General features: G+C 35.3%; 1 long non-coding RNA gene and 1 other non-coding gene across 2 annotated transcripts in view; one reads left to right on the forward strand and one right to left on the reverse strand.

Moving 5' to 3' along the window:
* Positions 1 to 6922: 6922 nt before the first annotated feature.
* The window catches only part of LOC143644689 (uncharacterized), a 96331-nt gene continuing 84719 nt past the window's right edge, over positions 6923 to 18534 (forward strand). The window contains exons 1-4 of the long non-coding RNA XR_013156819.1: positions 6923 to 7842; positions 10542 to 10698; positions 16235 to 16391; positions 18157 to 18309. This is a non-coding gene — a long non-coding RNA (uncharacterized LOC143644689). The remainder of the gene's footprint in view (positions 7843 to 10541; positions 10699 to 16234; positions 16392 to 18156; positions 18310 to 18534) is intronic.
* LOC143645419 (small nucleolar RNA SNORA32) lies at positions 11320 to 11440 on the reverse strand. Its single transcript, XR_013157128.1, has one exon. It is a non-coding gene; the product is annotated as a small nucleolar RNA SNORA32 (small nucleolar RNA).

The following is an 18534-nucleotide window of genomic DNA, read 5'->3' on the forward strand; positions in this document are numbered from 1 at the left end:
CAAAGTCCTCGAACTTCCTTAGGGAACTGTAGGTAGTGAGATTTTAATAGAGAGAGCTTGAGAGCACTGCTAGTTGCCTCCCAGACTTGCAGGTAGCTTTTGTTTTGTTATAAAACATTTAACTGCACTTAAAATATGTGTCATCTCTTTAGCATCATGCTGAAGGTAGGTCAAAAGCAAGTAGTCTATGTTTATTCCTAAACCACTTTTTTTCTGCCATTTCTTTTTTCCAAGTCAAAATAACATCTAGTTTTTTGTTTTTTTAAAAATTTATTTCATTTATTAAATATATCAACCTACAAACACATTCTTACCATATGATCATTCCATTCTACATATATACTCTAACTCATAATACCATCACATAGTTGTATATTCATCATCATGATCATTTCTTAGAACATTTGCATCAATTCAGAAAAAGAAATAAAAGGAAAACAGAAAAAAATTCATATATATCATACCCTTGCCTCTCCCTTCCATTGATCACTAATATTTCAATCTACTAAACTTATTTTAACATTTGTTCTCCCTATTATTTATTTTTAATCCATATGTTTTACTCGTCTTTCAATAAGGTAGATAAAAGGAGCATCAGACACAAGGTTTTCACAATCACACAGTCACATTGCGAAAGCTATATCATTATACAATCATCTTCAAGAAACATGGCTACTGGAACACAGCTCTACATTTTCAGGCAGTTTCCTCCAGCCTCTCCATTATACCTTAACTAAAAAGGTGCTATCTATATTATGCATAAGAATAACCTCCAGGATAACCTCTCAATTCTATTTGGAATCTCTCAGCCACTGACACTTTATTTTGTCTCATTTCGCTCTTCCCCCTTTTGGTCTTTTCTCAATCCCTTGATGCTGAGCCCCAGCTCATTCTAGGATTTCTGTCCCGCACTGCCCTCCACCTCTCTATGTGGAACATCTAGTTTTTAAAGTTCTTGAATGGATAAATAGTACAAGACTGAGAATTCACTATGCTATATCTCCTGGAGGGATGTAAAATTAGTTCATTAACTGTAGTCATGGCCATCATAATTTCGATAATTATGAGGTTTTCAAAACATATGAACACATTCACACCTATTAACCTGTTGAATCCTCATACCAATTCTATGAAGTAGCTAGGGTAGATATTAATGTAACATTTTCAAAAATGAGGGGAATAAATTCAGAGAAGCAACGTACAATTATATAGGGTCACACAGCTAGTAAACTGTAGGGATGGGACTCTGCCCACTATCTTTCTCTGGTGGGTAATACAAATTTAGAAAACATTCCTCCCTGGTTGGATTCCATCAGTACGGAGAGCACTTAAACCTATAGATGTTGGGCTTATAGATTAGACATGGGAGACCCATTTCAGAACAAAATTTTCTGGACTAGACAGGCCAGAGACACTCATTTGGGCCTTAAGTAGAGGAGGACAACTGATGCCTTTCAGTTCACAATATTTCTTAATTTATTTCAGTTAGAAAAACTAAAGTTAGAGAACAGGTGATCATCTGCAGAAAACACTCCTAAAAGGTGAGCAGGATTACTGGCAGCAACTTAGGGAGATAGGTTTAAGTTATATGTAATTTTTGGTATTTTTTCTTTGACACTAATAAAGCATATATGAATGCCTGTTACTGAGAATATTATTATAGGGAGAACATTACATCCACTCTATTTATTAAAAAAAAATAATCTGCAAACTTTGGTAATTTATAATTTATATTAGTGACATAATTATTTACAATATACCTTACACTCAAATGTTACTAATAGTGTGCTAACACAATGCTGTGGAAGAATCAGTGTTCTAGAAAATTCAGATAATTCAACTGAAATAGAGAAACAAATGCAATAAACCAAATATTTCATCATGTTTTGGAAGGTAGAAAGCACACATGTCCAAAGCATAGATTTTATACATTGATAATAATTTGTTAAGTGTTTCAGATTTACACTTCCAAGAATGCTTTCATAGTCAGGAGAAATATTCTTATTCTCATTTTACAGATGAGGAAATTGGAAAAACTAATTTGTGCTTTTTTTTTTCCTTTACTCTTAGTCCAGTGGTCTTTCCTCTACTTTATACTTCATGTCTTAGTAGAATACAGAATGTTCAGAATTAAGTTAATGTATAGTAGTAGCTTAATGCCACATAACCATTTGTCTGAGTCTAAATAATATAAAGTAGCCATTTGGAAAAATATTGCGATCAGATAGAGTTGTATTCTTAGGCTTAAATTAATTTCATTCTCTTATTTTCTTTGGAAGTTGATGGTTACTTTGAAAAGCTAGTAATTTTGAAAGAATGCTTGGTTGTAGGTAATTTTTAAAGTAGAAATACTGGTTTGCAAGACATTTAAACAGTCAGTTACTGGACGGGTGTTTATGGAGCTGGGGATGGATATTTGTGTTATTGCTGTTATAGCCAGTTGTAACAGCATAACACATAAATAATGCTGAACTAGACGATCCAGGGCCAAAATCCAACTTTAGTAGTAGAGTTGGATTTTGGCCCCGGATCATCTACTAATATGTTTGAAAATTTAAACGAGTTACTTATTTTACATTTTGAAATTACAGACATATGCTATATCAATACATACATATCTTTTTATAAATATCTGAATTTTTCTGATTAAAGAAGCATCAATAATGATAAACATTAAAAAGATGATGACATTATAATGATAATTGAAATAATCAGGTTTCAAATCTATGCGGTGCTATTTTTATGAGCAGTCCAAACACTTTCCCATGTCAGCTCTCAGGATCTTTGAGGGGCAACTAGTAGTTTCACAATTCTACAGATGATGAAACTGATGCACACTGAGATCTATATTTAGGTCTTGACCTTGAAGTTGCATAAGACCAGGTCTAAAAACCAGGATATCTAGTTCAGCATTATTTGATTATGTGATTGCTGGGGAAGTGAAAGACAGACAGAATGAAGTACTCTGTCTCTAGCCAGATAATTTCCCTTCTTTTAATTTGTTTACCTCATATGTTTCCTGGACTGGGGATTCAGGAGTCCCAATTCTCTTCCAGATTCAGGTAGTGAACTGGGGTTATATCTGCTATGTGTTTAGATAGTGTATATTTGTAATAGATTTGCCACAGATCACAATATTACCCTAAAGGACCACTTTAATGATTGGGTGAGAATTGAAAAGATTTATAAATATTGTTGAAAATTCCAGCACATCTGGACCTGGATATTCTGCTACTTGTCAGACTCCTAATTTTAGACTGAAAATATCTATGCAAATGGGAAAGATGATGTGAGAAAATGAGAAAAAGGGAAAGTTTTGTAATGCCAGGTGAAGTTTTGTAATGCCAGGCAATTTTCATAGCTTAAACAGCTGTGTTTTTTTAATCTTAAATTTTGGCATTGAAATTGAAATATAGAAGATTGTTTATTTTTCCTCCACTAAGTTGAAAATGCTCTGGTTCATATAAAAATTGACCGAAGTGTAGTCACCCTACCAAAATTTACTAAAATTTACTAAAAATAACATATCATTGGTTGAATAAAGATTTGCTTTTAAAGAAATAGTGAGGCAATTCTAAAAGGGAAAGAAATTTGAAGATAGCATGAGGAAAGAGCTATATATAAAATGAATTTTGGTTGTTATTGCACCAAATGCCTCCTTTTCTTTGACTATAAATACTCTATTCTCGACTGACAGTTACATTTTACTGTGGCTGTTTAGATAAGAGGGTGTGGTTGCCCTTTGTGAGCCACCAAGGGACTCAAAACAGAAAACAATCATAATATGGTGAACCAATGCTGACCCACAGTCACCCAAAACTGTCTCAAAGAGTTTGTGTCTCACAGCACTGTACATTTCCATTTTCACATCTCTACAGCAGAGCTCAGGGCCTATCTATGACTCCTCCCCTCCCTTAAAATAGAAAGTGTCTGCCAAAGTTTATAAACTGTGCTAGTTTGAAACTGTTACGTACCCCAGAAAAGGAATGTTCTTTCTCCTTATTCAATCTTGTGGAGGGCAGACCTATTGTTTAGGGTGGAAACTTTGATTGGATTGTTTCCATGGAGATGTGACATACCCAGTTGTGGGTGTAATCTTTTGATTGATTGTTTCTATAGTGATGTGACACATACAATTATGGGTAAGACATTTGATTAGATTGTCTCCATGGAGATGTAACCCATTCAGTTGTGGGTGTGGCGTTTTGACTAGATGGAGCTGTGACTCGACTCATTTAAGGTGTGCCTTTATTTTTTATTGGAATTCTTTAAAAAGGGAAACATTTTGTAGAAAGCTCAGAGGCAACAGAAATGCAGATATTTTGAGATGCTTGGAGTGCCAAAGGACATTTGGAGATAAGGAGCCTGGCAAATGTTGCCATGTGCCTTCCCATGAGGAGCTAAGCAAGCCAGAAGCCAGAAAGAGCCACAGGGGCTGAGGGAGCTGTTTGAAACCAGAAGCCAGGAGAGGATGCAGATGCCAGCCACATGGCTGCCTTCCCATATGACAGTCATTGGCCTTTCTTTGGAGTCAAGGTATCTTTTTCTGGATGCCTTAGTTTGGACATTTTTGTGGCCTTAGAACTGTAAACTTATAACTTACTAAATCCCCCATATAAAAGCTATTCCATTTCTGGTATAATGCATTCTGGCAGTAGTAGCAAACTAAAAGACAAACCAGCAAAAAAGTCTTGGTTTTGGGTGGAGAATGTAAACCAGAACAAGGGATTGTCCTTTACTTTTGGTGATTTTACTGTGTCCTTTTAAAAAAATTCTTCTTCCTGCTAAAGCATCATTTGTACTAGAACTTCACATTTTGCCTTAGGAAGGGTTTTCAATCTCTTCTGGAGAGAGTCTTTCAAGTTTGTCTCCTTTCTATATTCTGTCACTATGATGAGAAGCCAGAGATGAAACCCAGCTGAATCTGGGAAACAACTGGTGAGAAAGGGATTTAAATAAGCTTTGCCAGCCAAACCCATAAAGTGACTAACCTCTTTAATGGTAAATTCTCTGACGCCTTTCTGATTACAGCTCACATTTCCATATCTCACTATAGCCAAAGGGCAAACACATATATACTGACAAACCACCAAATCAAAGTATGTGTGTGGGTAGGGTGGGAGGTGGTGATGGTAGGGGAGAAGAGTCATTTCAAGGTCCAAAGTTATGATTTCTGAGAAATTGGAGAGCTGAAGATTTGGGAACAACAAAGTACCATTTATTTTTAATTACAAAAGATATTATTTTGAAAATTCCTGGAAAATTTGAAAGAAAGACATAGGGATAATGATCTATGGCTAGAAAATGTGCTTTTGACCTCTTAAGGAAAATAGCTTAACAGAATACAAGGTAATATTAGAAGTAAAAGCGTAATCATTCTTGCATTCAAGAGTCAACAGAAACAACAGCAAAGGGCTATCTATGTAAACACCTACTCCTTTGCCATTATTACTATGTATATACCAAATGCACCTCAATGAGGGTAGCACTGGTTTCTGCTTCATCTTTATGTTATTCCTAGCACAATGTCTGGCCTATTGTGGTCATTCAGTAAAAATCTGCTTAATTGTTGGTGTGGTAGAAGTAACATGGGTCTCTTCCCAAAGAGGTCCTGGATCAAGTCATAATAACTAACAAACACGAAGTATTTCCTAAGTTCCAGACTACATTTGAAGTGGTTTACATGTGTCTGACAACCTGAGGGGGTGGTTGATTCTATTATTATCATCTCTTTTACAGACAAGGAAGCTGGGGCACAGAGAAATAAGTGGCAGAACTGGGATTTGAGTATAGGCAGTATGGCTTCTAGTACCCAAATGCTATGCCACGACCTTGTCTTATACCGCCTCAACACAATCAGGAGAGTCTCAGAGTAATTCCATGATAAATTAAACTAGAGCCAGATACGCACTTGATTCAAGAACCTAGAAGAGGAGGGGTCTCTCTAGGCTGTACAGTAAGTCTTGGGAATGATGAAGAGCTTTTGTTAACTTACAGAATGTGGCAAACATACTACTCATATCCACAGCTTGGTTAACAGAGCACTGGATTTCAGATAGCCTTGCCTACTTGACTGAGTATCTTTATGCTGTGCAGAAATTGCAAAATGAGAGAGAGGGATAATGACCTATGGTTGCAAAATGTGCTTTTGACCTCTTAAAGAAAATAGTGTATCAGAATATAAGGTAATATTAGAAGTCAAAGCATAATCATTCTTTTTTGCATTCAAAAGTCAATAAAGGCAACAGCAATGGGCTATCTATGTAAATAGTTACTACTCTGCCATCATTGCTATGTATATATACAAATGCCCCTCAATGAAGGCAGCACTGGTTTCTGTTTCAGCTCTATTTTCTTCCTAGGAGAGATGGAGAGATGGAGAGATGGAGGGGGGGGGGAGAGAGAGAGAGGGAGGGAGAGAGATATCACAAGCCAAGGTAAATGGTTAGTTTGTAGGGCATATGAATGTATCTCAATAAAATTGAATTAAAGGAACAAAAAAAAAGCCAAGGTAAAAAAACCGTACACACTCAGGAATGGGGGCAGAGAAAAATAGAAGAATTTAGGAGGCCAAGACTCAAGTTGATGTAGTGGCACTATGCCTGAATTGGGGGAGTTTTAAAGTTTCCCCCAACCTACTCCTTAAATCCTGCTCTTAAAGGACCTTTTCCTTTTGATCAGAAGAAGAATATAAGTACTGAAAAAGTAAAAATGAGCATGGCTTTTTAATGAACGATCCCTCTCAAATCAATCCTACAATAGAAAGACTAAAAAGGGAAGTGGTAATATGAAATCTAGATTGGCTTGAATGGAGTTAAAATTTTTTTATTTGGCAAAACAATCTCTCTAAGAGAGACAATTAAGAAGAAATGGTTCTGAGTAGACAAGAGTAAATACAAGCTTTTTTTTTTTTTTTCTCCTCATTGATAGAGGAGGCCTACTATCTGCTGGAGCTTGTTTTGGACAGCATTTAAGAATGTATTTTACATTCCTTGGGGGTTGTAAAAAATAACGAAGAATACATGACAGATATCATATGTGATCCTAGATGCCAGAAATATTTACTATCTAACCCTTTATAGAAAAATTTTCTGACTCCTATTTTGTAGCATTATGTGTTTGCAAACCAGCAACCAATATATAATGCCATTTTCCCCATCGGTACTGTACATTGGTTGGGGAACCCAGGAGGGAGATAGACCCCTCTCAGTACCATACCATAATTAATTGAACTATTCTCCTATTGATGGACATTTTGGTTAATTCCAATTATTTTTGTCAAGGAATTATTGAAAATATAACATTAAGTAATAAGGTAATATATGAAATAAATATACTAAGGATTAAAAAGGCCCTTTACTTACAATTAACCTTAATTTTTAAGATTAGGAGTATTTTGGATCAGCCCCAGAACATCCTCTGAGTAAACATGATTCAAGGTAGACAAAACAAAACAAAAAACACAAGTACATCTGGGCCTAAGTTAGAAACACTGGGTATAGTAAAAATAGGATTAGGAAACATTTTGAGAAAAATATATTGGTCAAAAAAGTTCTTTAGGTCAAGAAAGATCTGTGCTTTCTTTCTAAGTTTTCTAAACAGTGATTCTACTTTTTAGTTTCCATTTTTGTTGAATATTTTTTCTTATATTTAATCCACAGATTACCATGACATGATACTTGATGATTTTCAGGAATGTTTAAAAACTAAATTCATTGGGGCTTCTGAAAGGTTTAGGGGGCAAGAGGGTGAAAAAGAAGAAAAGTAGACCAGGAAATTTAAAGTGAGCGAGTTTATTTCTGCGCTCCCGGGTAGAGCTCACCGCATCCAAGATGGAGAGAGGTGAGTCTGCACGTGGGCTTCAGCGCAGGCAGCTTTTAAGGATGGGGGGTCAGGTACCATCCGGAAGGGGCGGTTCATTAGTTCCGGAAGTCAGGTTGGGAAGGGTGACACAGCTTCTGCAGCTCCAGTTGCAGTGCCTTTCCCCGTTCCCCCGACCTAATAGCTTCCTTATATAATAGTGAAATATCAAAGGGAGGTGAAAAATAATGTAGGTGGTCCTGGATTAGAACCTGAACAGAAAAGGGATATTAGTGGAAAAACTGGTAAAAATCAGAATAAAGTCTGTAATTTGGTTAATGGTATTATACTAAATGTTAATTATTAATTTTGATAATTATACCATGTTTATAAAAGATGCAACATTAGGGGAAGCTAGGTAAAGGGTATTTGTACTATATTTGCAACTTCTTTGTAACTACATTTATTTCAAAATTAAAAACTAAAAAACCCACATAATTATCATGAAAATATACAGAACATATAATTTAGAAATACATAGTATAAAAACAGTAATGAAATCTTAGATGCAACCTGGCAATATAAAATAAGATCCAGTTATATAATGTTTGATCATTCTTATTTTTTGACACAAATTGAATGAAATATAGCTTACAAATTATACTAGTCAATTTCCAGAAATTTTTTATATCATTACATCTAAAATTCTCTCTTGTCTCTGTCTTTGGAATTATAAGATGGTTATTGGAATCTCTAGATATATTTTCCATGTCTCTTAAAACTCTTTTCTTAATATCTTTGTCCTTTTGTGTAGCAATATGTAGTAATTCTTCAGCATACTCTTTCAGCTTCACTAATTAACTCTTCCTCAAAGTCCATTCACTGTTTTGTCCATCTTTAAAAGTTTTAAAAATTTTAACTGGTTGTTTTTCAGAAAAGTTAGTTCTCATTTCTTAGATGCAAGATTCTTTCATATTCCTCTGGGGATATTCTGTATAAGGATTAAATAAAAAAAATACATGTAAGGTGCTTAGAACAATGCCAGACATCTAGTATGCAGTGAATAAATTTTAATAATTATTTCAAAGATACCCCTGTTTGCTCTATTAACATTATTTGTTTGGGTATTGTTGCTGATTGGCATTACCCTTTCATGGTATTGGTCTTCCTTGGGTGTCTGGTGGCTCTTGATTTTATTTTCATCTTGGTATTCCCAGCTCTCTATGCATAAGGCTGTTTCTGTTTATCACAGTTTGCTCTGGAGATCGTTTGGCAGGTTCAAAATATGATCTCGGTTATACCAATGGCTAATATTCTGGGTGTAAAGTGGTACTTCCTTTCCTGGGGCACTGCCTAGCTTATCTGCCCAAGACTCCAGAGTCATTGCACAGCCTAAGGGCACCATCCTAAAGACAAAGTCTGCGTACCCTTGGCATTAAGGAAGAGAATGAATGGGGGAAGTCACCAACCTAAACAGAAGTTTCAAATTACATTCCCCAAACAATTATCCTTTATGGTTGCTCTTGGACACTCACTTTCTCCTCTACCCCAATTCCCTGTATCATTTTCTCTGAGCTTGAAGTTTGACATTTGCTCTGCCAATCTGATCCCATCTGCCTTCTGACTTTCAGGGAGTCCTCAAAATTCCAAATCTGCTGTTAATTTTGGGCTCCAATAATCTCAGGCTTTTGGCCTATTATAATTCCTCATATATGCAAGGCTTTTTTTTTTAACAACTCTGTGCCTTGGTCACCTGGGATTCATGCTTCAAGTTTCAAAATATTGTTTCCTCTTTGAGTCCTTCTTTGACTCATATTTTACCTATAGAATTTGCCACTTTCTTCTCAAAGTTTACATAGCACCTTGTATACACCTTATAAATCTCTTAAATATCTTATGTTCTTCCCCATGTGATCTCAGGGACATGGAGCAGGTCTTATAAATCTCTTAATCTCCATAACCTTGACAGGGTCTTATACAAAGAAAGTGAAATGTTTTTCAGTAAGTTAACAAATTAAAGATATGCTCTCCAAAGCTCTATTAGTAACACTAGTATATTTATCAGAGATTATTTTCCTTAGGCAGTTTAACTCCCATTTGCGTGCTTTTTTAAAAATAAAAATTCTGTTATCATAAAAATTTGGAATTTATCTTATCACAGACCAAGAATGAAAAGAGGTTTACTTTGCCCTATCTATGAAGAAAATGATTAAGATGAACAAGATAGGATGAAGACAGCTTAATCTATCCTAGAGAGCAAACAGATTTTTTAATACTTTAGAATGATTCACTTCTAGACAAGTTTATGCTAACCATAAATCATCCCTATGTATTCATTGGGAGAAAAGTGATAGAAACACCATGGGCCTCTAGTCAGGCCCAGGTTAGATGAAATCTCAGGTTTGCAATTTAATAGCTTTGTGAAACAAAAGAAGCAATTTAACTACTCTTAGCCTGTGGTAGCCTGTCAAAATTGGCTTCCTATAATACCTACTTCCTAGTATTCATGCTCTGTATAATTCCCTCTCCTCGGATGTGGACTGGACCAAATGACTTGCTTCTAATGAACAGTATACAACATAAGTGATAGGATGTCACTTCCAAAATTAGGTTATAAAAGACTGACTTCTTTCTTATGGCACTTTCATACTTGCTCCCTTTGATAAAGCCAGCTGGCAATTTGTGAGCTGTTCTATGGAGAAGTTCATATGTCAAGACACTGAGGCTGGCCTTCATTTCAGTTCAACAGCTTGTGTGAAACTGAATCCTTCCTCAGTTGAGTCTTGAAGTAACTGCAGTCCTGCAGACAAAATTTGACTGCAGCCTTTGGAACACTCTGAAGCAGAGGACCCACCCAGCTAAGCCATGCTAAGATTACTGACCTACAGAAACTGAGAGGTAATAAACGCTATTGTTATAAGCCACTAAGTTTGGGGGTAATTTGTTACATAATGGATAGCTAATATAGAGCCTTAATTTCTTCATCTTTAAAATAGGGTTGTAACCTACCTCACAGGGTTGTTATAATTAAATGAAATAATGTATATAAAGCACCTGGCATCCAACATAGCATTAACTCAAATCCAGTAAGGGTCTTTACCAGGCAATGTTTTGTTATAACTTATTAGTATTAAAATAATACTTTAAAGTAATGCTATAGTATTGTATAGTGATTTTTACATAAATGACCTTATTTGATTCCTGGTCTAGGGCTGTGAAGAGACAAATTCCTCTTTTACAGAGAGAAAAACTGAGAGTCACAAAACTTTAGTGACCTCATCCTTTTCCCATATTACCATGTCGATAGTCAACAATTATTTAATGAACACCTATTAGTGTCAGGTATTATTCTTGGTCCTGGGACTACAGAGGTGCTTATATTCCCTCTTATACTCTATAAAAATTGGAAATAATAAGAATTTATTCATTAAGTAAATCTTTCCTACCTGGCAGTATTTAATTGGCTCAGTATCAAATATGTTCCATACATACACAAGACAATTCATTGATTGAATGACAGAATGTTCCCAGTAGGTTGAATGCTAGCAAGGAAATAGAAAACCTAGTGGGAAGTTTTTTTTTTAATGGCCATCTCCAAAGCAAATCAGAAACTGCATTCTAAAAGCCTTGGTAATGACCATTTTGGTAGCAGGGTTTTTGTCTTGAAATTCAGGACTTTGTTTCAGAAGCCCTGTTCATCTCTCATGTTCTAGCATAAAGTTAAGTTGATCAAAGTCTGTCTTTTTACATGAGCACTATATTAACCAAAAATCAAATAGGTACAGCTTAGTGTATTGCACAATTTAAGAAATGTTGGACTTATTTAATGCTTGCAAAAACTATGTGAGAACTTCCTAACTAGTAGTCAATTTATTGTGAAAATATCAGTAAAACTCAGAACTTAGTATGATTCTAGTCTACAATAGTCTACAATAGACTAGAGTTGTATACTGCATTTGACTGGCTACTGAACCCTTGAGAGTTCCAGGGTTTTCTGTAAGTACACAGTGTTTCCGAAAAGCCTTTCTGAAGGTTGTTGGCTTAGTTCCTGAATGCAACTATCTGGTCCAATTATGGTGCTTTGATAGACCTCATATAGTTAATATGCTGCTCCGGTGGATGTGTTCTAGAGCCATCTTCACTTGGTTGAGAAGAAACCTGTGAATGAATCTGGGAAAATCTTTTAAGGACTCAAAAAAATTAAAAAAAATTTTTTTTTTATTGCTTGGACAATACACTATGACCTTTTATTTCTTATAGTATAAGAGGTGATGTCTAACTATTTCATTTATATATCCTGAATGGTAAAAATTACATTTTTGCATTTCAAAAGCTTTTCTTTAAAAAGCCTAAAGTACTTCATAAATGTTAGGCAATTCTTCCACAGCTGTAAGTTGTATGACCTACTGAAGAATTAATTGCCTTATTAATTCTTTAATTAATTGCCTTTAAAGTGATCTGGAAGTGGACATGCTGAGTGGAGTTTTAAAATGTTTTAGTAGCAAAGAGAAAAAACATGGAATAATTTCATTTTCTTGCCATTTCCAAATCAACTCAGTGCTATATCATTCAGACTAGGGTTCACTGTAGGGCTACTTCTTTATATGCAGTCTTGAAATCATCTGGTGGAAGAATTAAAGAATAATTCCAACAGTGAAATGCCTAAGAGTGAGTCTCCTTTGTTCTACTCACTAAAAATCCTAGGAATCCTCTTCTTAACGGAGAAAGGGCGGGGAGGAGTTGTGGCAGTACAAGGGACATTGTGATGGCAGCCAACTTGAAGTACTACTAGATGAGGCTTGGATACTCAACATTCATCCTTCACTCAAAAATACTGAAAGCCAAAGCATGGGCTTTTGTGATTAATGCACTGCATTACCCTATTACAGAAGGTAACTACCATTAAATGCCTTATGTGAGTCTTAGGTAATGGTCTCTGAAATGATTGCCTTGTTCCATACTATGTAACTTCTCTTTTGCATGCTCCTAAATTTGGATAGTTGTCTAACTTAACAGTGCCAAAAGGAGCCTAGCATGGTACTCTATGGAATGAAGAGGTCCAAAGTATGGTCCCTGCTTTTAAGATGGAGAACCTTTCATTTAAAATATACATTTTTCAAAGTCGGGTCCCCAAAGTTCTGAATGTTCTCAGAAGTCTATGAAGGTCCTAATACCATCCAAACTTTGAACTCTTTAAAAGGGTCCTACATGGGCGAACATTTTAATAACAGGCCTTAAATATCAGTTTTAGTAGCTCCTCCCTCAATGACCTCATACATTTACAATGGAGGTTGCAACCTGACATCCACCCCATCCCCCATTTGAGAACAACAATTTCCTGTTGAATAAAATCTTACATTGGTCTATAAGATCCTAAGTATTCTGGTCCTTTCCTTGCTCTGACAATTTCTACCATGCCCATGGTATTCTCTTTATTCCAATCATATTAGTCTTTTATTCCTCAAATACACCCCTCTCTATCCTGCACTAACTTTCCTTCTACCTGGAGTATTCTTCCGTTAATCTTTGACTAGCTCCTTATACTCAACTGCCACTTTCCTGGAGACTGTCTCAGATTACTCTAATTTGGTTAACACCCTGCATTACTCTTTCTGACATTGTTTTTTTTATAGCACTGAAAACTGCTTACAATTAAATATCACTTATTAGTTTAGTTCCATCTCTTCCACAAAAATATATTATTTGAGAGCAAAGACGTCTTTACTCCCTTTGCTATTTTTTAGTGTTGCCATGGGATTTGTCTGTTTTACATTTCTTTTAACATGTCTATGGGATTTTAGAAGGCAGAGACAAATGAAGACATTTAGATAACTACCTTAAACATGAAGACCCTGCTTGTTTGGGGAAAACTTTAGTTTGCTCAGATTTATGAAGCCATGCTAACTGTATTGTCATATATTTCACCATATCAACACATAATCCTCTGACAAGAAGTTTAAAAAAAAATCCTTCAAAGAATTTATTTAAAACTTTGACAGAAGAACCACTCAAATTATTTCTGGCTGATAATTTCCCCATGCAAAGCATATAACTTATTAAGCTATTTTTAAAAAAATTCTATCATCTTTGTCAAGGTTTTCAAGTTTTAAAGGAAAAGTTCATTTGTTTTCAAGGTTAATTTTAAACTTGAATCATATATCTGAATAATGACTAGCTCAGTCTAAGCTATTAAATAAATAAAATCCATGTCATCAAGTTATCTCACTAAGAGAAATAAAATAGCATATGATGATATATTCAATAATGTCAATATACATGATAAATTAACTTCTGGTCTATATAAAATACCACCAATCTGAGATTTTGAATGGTAACACCACAGTAGATGGCTAAATAAACAAAAGATCAGACTATCTTGGTTTGGAATGGTAGTCTTCTCACCACAGTGGCTAAGTTTACCAATAAATTTTAAAGTTTTATAATTCTTCCTTTTTGGGTCTCTATATTAGTTAAGGTAATCCTGTCTGTGATATCAGAAAATGCCACATAAACTGGCTTAAGCAATAAAGGGCATTATTAGCCTAAGTAATAGAAATATTAAAAGTACAAGGGTACTTGTGATCAAGTGTTGGTTAGGCGTCACTAATTTCTTGGTTCCCACCGTTACATTGGCTTTAGCACCAAGCTGGTAGCTAGAGCTGCAGCAATTGCTGGCCTCACATATACACACAATAACACCTCTTCCTTAAGACTAAGGAAACCCTCTTTTCTGAAAGCCCCCATTATATTGCCCTTGGTTTTCACTGATCTGAATGAACTGGTTCACATGCTATTCTGAGACTATTTCTATGGCCGGATTAGTACCATGCCTCAATTGACTCAGATCCATGTTCCTGAACAATTTTTCTAAGGGTATGACATACTCACCTCTGGTTTTCAAACAGTGGGACATGAGGAAAAGAATGGATTATGAAAATAATACATGGATCTCAACCATCATTAAAAAATTAAACAGGAGATAAATCTTACAAAGAGTTATTTCTTTGTGAAACTGGTATTTACACACATATATACACACATATCTGGATAACAATGTAAAATCTGTTACTTATCGTGGGTTGGAAACAAAAAAGTTTGAAAGCTACTACCTTACAGACAAAACAGATTCACTCTCAAAACTGTAGTGGGGCACCTTTTGCTTATGTACATGGATTATGTTCAGTTAGAATGGACATCTGAAAGAAAATCAGGGTATGATTTGGGAGAATAACATAGATGCTGGGGAGGAGTCAACAATTTTCACTGCAGCCTGCCTGACACTTTAATCTATATTGGATTTCAAAACAATCATAACCAAACATACTTTAAGCTTTTCATCCAATGTTTTCTAAATTTCAAAGTACATTTCCCTTTTAAAAAGTACTTCATTTTTTCCATTTAATAAGTATTCATGATGGGGTAGTTTATACATTTTATCATTTGGTTTGTGAAAAGTATTATACTAAGATTCATTGAAAAAAATCTTGGTTTAAGAAAAAAGAAAAAAACCCCATATTCAAAATAATTGGATCACATCCTATCATTACCCTAATATTTATTTAAATATTATTTAAATATCACTAAGTCTTTAAGGTTTAAAATTTGATCTTATCTGATAAGGACTTTAGAACTCACTGTAGTTCAACCCCTTTTAATAGATGAAGAAACTAAAGCCTAGAGAGCAGGATGAATTTATCTAAGACAGCTAATTAATTGCAGAACAGAGGTCTCTTGATTCCCACTTCAGAAATATTTCCACTGTACTAATTAATAGTGAAGTTTTATACCTTCAAAAAATGAAAGTTAACAAATGCATAAATTTCAGAAGCACCTAGATTTATGTAGCTGATGGGTTCTTTCAAGAGTTGTGAGTTATATTTTGGGGAGTAAACTTGCTCTTTTAAGACAACAGGAGAGAAACTTCAAAAACTGCTGTTTTTGAAGTTTTTGAAAGGCAGAGTAATTACTGCTTTATATCTAAGTGAGGGCAAGGACTTTAAAGCTAATTTTCAAGCTATTATAGTATGAATTATATTTTATTACCTCATTTTTTTTAAAGTCAGGGAATTAAATTCACTGAGCACTTTTCATGATTATATCTCTGCTAAATTCTACGAATGATTTAATAGATGTCCTAGCTACAAAGGGCTTACAACTTACCTGTTTATGGTAAGTTGTAGAGCAAAAATGACATGAAATAATCCTCATTAAGAAATCAAGCCAATTACAATTACTTAAACATAGAAATTAAAAGTAGGAAAGTCTTTTTGGCTTGGGCGAATTTGGGGAATTTTCCTGTTTCATGCAAAGGTAGCAAGGGCAGCTGTCATTTGAGGGTGCCATAAAAACATCACTTAGTTCTCAACTATTTCTTCCATTTGTAAGTGGGACACTACAGTTTCTTTTTGACGTTGTTTTCATGTTGTGTTAAAAGGTTCCCTCAGAGGCTTTCCTCTAGCCTGAGGAGTCTCAGGGATGTTTCGGCAGAAGACAACCAGAGGACTTCGGAAGTATGCAAGAAAGAGATGCTGGCAGTGTTCAAGACTGTTTGCTTCATTTTATTTATGGAATATGGTTAGCCATTCTCAAGGGTAGGTAAAGTTTAAACATAAAAGAAAAATAATCTTCTGGGATTCAGTAATTATTCTGGTAACTATCGATTAGGCTAATCTAGAAATCAGTCTGGAATTAGACTTGTCCATCATCAAGCAGGTACAACATCCACCTTCAGGTGATAAAAGTCCATTATCACTAGCCATGTATGGTATCCACATGATAGATTATATAGAACAGGTGAGCAGTTGGCATCAAGAACCAAGAAAAATTTAGTTAGGGTCACCAACAAGTTCTAGCAGCAGATAACAGGCTCTCAATCAACAGGTTTGGAGTTAAACGCAGGAATCCAGACTCTCTGAGGTTGGGGAAGAGGACTGGAAAGCAGAGTCCTCATTATCTCAAGTGGCTGACATCCTGGTTGGATGACCTAGGATCAGGAATTATGTAAGGAGTCTAATTTTTAGGCTCAAGCTGTAAGTCAGAGAGACACTGTGGCATTGTATGTTTTTCAAACAAGGGTGCATTTTAACTCTGGGATTAACTGTCCAAAAACCTTATATATTTAGACTAAGTGTTGCATGTATGAGAAATTATCAAACACCTTCCTGGAAAATTTTAGCTGATAACAATCTACATTTTTATATTACAATAAGTAGTCATACTTTGAAGTAGACTGCAAATTTTGGATGCATTTATAAGAAAACACAGGATTTCAAAGAAATACCCAGACTTTATAGGGAATCTTTGTACTCCCAAATGCTGTTTTGGAAAGTAATTTTTCCAGACTAATTTTAAGCTAAATTCTGCTATTTATTGTGTGACCCTGGGCAAGACCAACAATTACCTAATCTTATAGGACTGTTGCGAAGACTACCGACAACATACAAAGCAGCTAGTAAGGTGTCTGACAAATAACAAATAGTGCTTAATAGGGCAACAAAGGGGAAAAAATGAGCTAGAATTACTTAATCCTGCTGGTTCATATTAGGACAGATGCTGTGGAGAGCTCATGAAACTCCATAAAGAATAAAAACTCAAATTAGAAGTGTGGAGTGAGGAATCATGTCTAACTTTGACATGGATATGGGAAGTCACTAATACGTGTTGCTTAAATGTTCTTGATCACCCACAGCTACTTTTTTTTTTTTTTTTTTTTTTGGCATGGGCAGGCTCCAGAAATTGAACCTGGGTCTCTGGCATGGCAGGCTAGAATTCTGCCACTGAGCCACTGTTGTACCACCCACTACAGCTATTTTTATAGACATTTTTATTTAATCTTCATAATAACCCTTCAAAAAAGGTATTAATTATAACTTCATAGATAACTGAGGCTTGGAAAAGTTCAAATTGCCCAAGCTTAAACAGCTAGTAAGTAGTAGAGCAGCTACCTGAACCTAGTCACTCTACCATAGTCTGCCTTAATGAAAGGTGTACTAACTCCCCTTAATGACAGGTTTGAATAAGTGAGATTAAATAAGTAATGGCTATCTACAGTAGTTCTTAATTACAGGAGTAACACAATTAAAATATGTAAGAACACTGAGTTGGTGACCTGTGTTGCATGATGTGACATGGGAAGAGGAGCCTAGGGAAAGGAAAGTCAGCAGTCTTTTTATAGTGTTTCAAGAATAAATTGATAAATTTCAATTACTGCAGTGTTAATTATCTTCAAGGGCAGCAAAACCTCAGTAACTGAGACTAAGAATATGGAATTTACAAAAATCTAGGTAGGAATTCTGAAAGGAACAAGAAAATCTCTAAAAATATTTTTCATATTTCCTTACTTTTCCCCCATTGTAGCCCAAATCAAAGCTGTAACATTCGAATTCTGCATAACTGCTACAATGAGTTCTAGCTAACCAAAATAACTGACACACAAACACAAAAGGGAGCATTCTGCAGAGCACACATGCAGAGTATGCAAGTACCAGCCACCATGCCAACCAGTGAATGGTAAGACGCTCCTACTCCAATTTCATTATTTTATCTTTGCCAACATGTATTCTTTATTGAACATTTATTTTAATAAGTCTTGTGCCAGATAATAGCAACAGAGCTGGATAAGACCCTCCAAGAGGGTCAATAACACGGGGATTTGTGATACCACCAAGGAATTTATAATTGAGACAGAAAAAAAAAATACTACTGCACAAAATAGGATTAAAAGAAGTAGAAAAT

Source organism: Tamandua tetradactyla, chromosome 8, assembly GCF_023851605.1.
Source record: "Tamandua tetradactyla isolate mTamTet1 chromosome 8, mTamTet1.pri, whole genome shotgun sequence".
NCBI classification, from domain to species: Eukaryota; Metazoa; Chordata; class Mammalia; order Pilosa; family Myrmecophagidae; genus Tamandua; species Tamandua tetradactyla.